This window comes from Gossypium hirsutum, chromosome A05 (assembly GCF_007990345.1).
Source record: "Gossypium hirsutum isolate 1008001.06 chromosome A05, Gossypium_hirsutum_v2.1, whole genome shotgun sequence".
Lineage (NCBI taxonomy): Eukaryota > Viridiplantae > Streptophyta > Magnoliopsida > Malvales > Malvaceae > Gossypium > Gossypium hirsutum.
This window is the reverse complement of record NC_053428.1, coordinates 84,154,465-84,158,024: the sequence shown is the minus strand read 5'-3', so window position 1 is coordinate 84,158,024 and position 3,560 is coordinate 84,154,465. Positions and strand designations below refer to the sequence as shown.

The following is a 3,560-nucleotide window of genomic DNA, read 5'->3' as shown; positions in this document are numbered from 1 at the left end:
AATTAGCAGATTATACAAATGAAAGACCAAATTAAGATTGAAACCAAAATAAAAAGGATAATTTACAAATAAAATAATCGTAAATAAGATCAATGTGCAATGCGCGTAAATGTATGGGGACCAGAATTGTAAACATCCTTGAGCCCAAAATGCAGCACTGTATCACGAACTAAAATGAAAACATGCACAAATTAAAGAGCCAAATTAAAAAACAAGGCAAAACTAATAAGGCGCGATTGAATGGTTCAGCAAAGTAAAAGGACCATGGACACAAATGGACCATTCAAGGTAAAAACGCGGATCTGGGCCGCAGAATGGGTCGACGCGCGGATCTTCTTCCCCATAAACAGCGCCGTTTCTTATACTTCCTAAAAAACAAAAGAAAAAACCCTAAAATGACCCTTAGTCCCCTTAAAAAAAATCAAAACAAAGAACCTAAGCTTCCTATCTCTCTCCCATTCAGCCGAACCAAAAAAAAAAACCCTTCAACTGCCATTTTTCCTCCATATTCGGCCGACGGTCATCATGCAAAGGCCTAATCTGGCCCCATTCGACCTCGAATCCGAGAGTTTTGCTAGGCCTAACCTCAATCCTCATCTAAGCTTCGACTACCACGAAGTAAAGAAGGATTTCGAAGCCTTCTACGCCTTTATTTATTTGTTTTTCACTTACAATAATGAAGATCAAAGAAGAAATAGAAGCAAAATCAAATGAAAAAAAATGATATTTTCAAATACCTCTTGGAAACTTCTTTTCTTTTTTATTCAAACTTTTTGTATATCTATATGCGTATAATGTGCGTCCCCCCTTACATTCATCTTCATTCGGTTTTATAACCAAAAAATAGGAATAAAATAAAATAAAATAATACAAATTTTCCTTGCTGGAATTTGCTGTTATTTGTTATCCGTTGTTGTTCTTGTTGCAGGTGTGCATGGCGTGGAGGAGTTATTCGTGGGCGTAGAGCGTGGCGCGCTTGGAAGGATCGGTTGGAGGCTACAGCGGCTGAAGCTTCTAATGACCTAGGGTTTCTGCCGAAAAAAAATCATTAGTGTTTTGAGCCTGGGGTAATGGGTTATTTGGGCTAATTGGGTTATATATATATATATTTAGGTTAAATTTATTATTGGGTTTGGGGATTTATTTGGGTTAATTAGGTTATTTTATTATTTGTAAAAGAACTTGGACTTTGACTAATTTTGGGCCATTTATTGTGTTTTTCTTTTCTTTTTTATATTTATTATTTTTGGTTTATGATGGGTCGAGCGAATTGGGCCTATTACAATGCAAATTAAGATGGACATGTAGAAAATTACTGGTTCTCGAATCAAAGAAATAAAAACTGAAAACTCGCGTCTTTCGTCATCCACTCTCGCTTTTCTTTTCCCTCTCGACAGTTTTGCATTGTCTTTAGCTACGACTAATAATTCTATAATAATACAGTATCAAATTCAATATCAAATCACATTCAATTTCAAAGTCATACATATTTTTCAATTTATTCAATTTATTCCCTAAAATCGAAATAAGCATAACTTTCAATCCATGCCTTAGATTAAAATGCGGTGTAACGCCCCGAATATTTGAGTTTGTGATTTGTTAAATTTTGTCAAAGTTAAGTTTTTGTAATCTCGTTGGTGAATCCGCATCAAAATCAATCAAGGTGTGTAACGAAAACCTAAAAAATCTCGAATGACTGAAAACCGAAAAGTTGGACTGTTGACACCACACAGCCGTGTGACAGGCCGTATGGTCCACGTGTGAGCCCAAATTTTGAAAATTTTCCCTAGGGTCATATTCGTCATGCGAATCAAATATAGCCCTTTTGTAGGGTCTGTATGGTATAGATTTATCTACAAATCATAATTTCTGATGTTCTGTTAATGTTAAGTATAGATTATGAATGCATGAGTAGTATGATATTTGAGATAGCATGTTCTGTTATATGCTAATATTATCTGAATATGATGTGTAAAGCTTGTATGTCATACACGTATATGATATTTGTTTAGTTTTGCATGTGCATTGGATGTGATTATAATTATGGAAGAAGTGTGGGCAGTTTAATTTATCTGTTGTATTTGTTGGCTCAGTCAAATATATCTATTTCAGGTAGTTACTACATTTTGATTTGGTAGGTAGTCTGCATCTATTCTGTAAAGTGACATATGATCATTTAGTGGTGTATGGGGTTGGATGGGTATTTAATACCCTAATTAGTGTGTAAAGATGGTCAAAAATGGTGTGTAGCAGATGGGGTAGGATCTAAATCTGTTTCTGTTATCCATTTGAATCTATAACCGTTATGCATCTGAATCTGTATTTGCTATGCATCGATGTCTGTATCAGTTCCATAATCTATTAAAGCATGTGTATCTAATTTATTGTATGTAATAACTTACACACTAAGCTCGTAAGCTCACTTTCTGTTTGTTTGGTTCTCAGGTACTCCTCAAACATAAGGAGAATCGATGTGACGGGAGCTCGATTTTACATATTTGCTTTGCATTTCCTTAAATTTTGTCTAGATTAATTTATTTTCGTTCCATTTGACTATTTTGGATTTTTTTGGACTGTTTTAAATATGGTTTTATTTTTATTTTTCATTTATAATCGTTTAAACGTTTTAGACGATGCCAAATCTTTCTGCAAGTAAATCGTGTTTTCCAAAACTTTATTTAACTAAGAAATTCCACTGCAAAACTAAGTGATTTTACAAGTAATTATTAGCAAAACTAATGGAATATTTAAAAAGATGTTTTCCTCAAATAAACTGGAGTTTTATTCACTGTGTGCTGACTTTAATTATTTTACTGTTACAAAATGGTTTCTGGATTTTTGAATGAACTTAGATAACACCTCCAGATCTAGTCATAACGTCTAAGCCGAATTTGGGGGGTTACATTTGGTGGTATTAGAGTTAGGTTGAAAACTCGGGCTGTGATTTGAGGGTTCAAATTTTTATGAAAAGTGTTTTTGAATAAAATGTATTTTCTAATTAAATTTTTAAAAAAATAAGGTTATAAAAATATCGAGTTTCTGGCGTTGATCCTATAAGTATTTCTACCTTAGTTACACTATTTAGTTAGAAAAACATTGTAGTATTAAAAATACTTTACTTTAGTTAAAGACTATAGCAACACTGAAAATGATTCTAATAAGATTTTTGACATAAGATATATGATACCAAACTTCAAACTGATTCATAAAATTCGGAACTTGTAGATAATTTATAATGAGTATATGAGGAACACGTAGACGCGGCGGGCGCTAAAGAGGGGCTCAAGCTGAGCCATCTTCAATGGGCAGTATGTCCAATTTGGATACGAATAAGACCATAGGAACATCTACCGCTGAGACTGGGTCTCAGACTCAGACTGCTAGAGACGATGCACTGTCCCAAGCAATGTTGAGAGTGTTGGAAAGGGTCGTTGAAACCCATACTGGATCTGGTAGCCATGGGTCCATTACGAACGACTCCGGTCAAATAGGGCTGAACTATTTAGAGGCGTCGGTGGGATTGTAGATAATTTATAATGAGTGCAATTCAAAACATTTAA

At 34.4% G+C, this 3,560-nt stretch overlaps 1 long non-coding RNA gene across 1 annotated transcript; it reads left to right on the top strand.

Annotated features, from left to right (window-relative positions):
* The first annotated feature begins 360 nt into the window (after nt 1-360).
* On the top strand, nt 361-1,374 carry LOC121229148 (uncharacterized). Its single transcript, XR_005926756.1, has 2 exons — nt 361-618; nt 929-1,374. It is a non-coding gene; the product is annotated as an uncharacterized lncRNA (long non-coding RNA).
* Nucleotides 1,375-3,560: the final 2,186 nt, after the last annotated feature.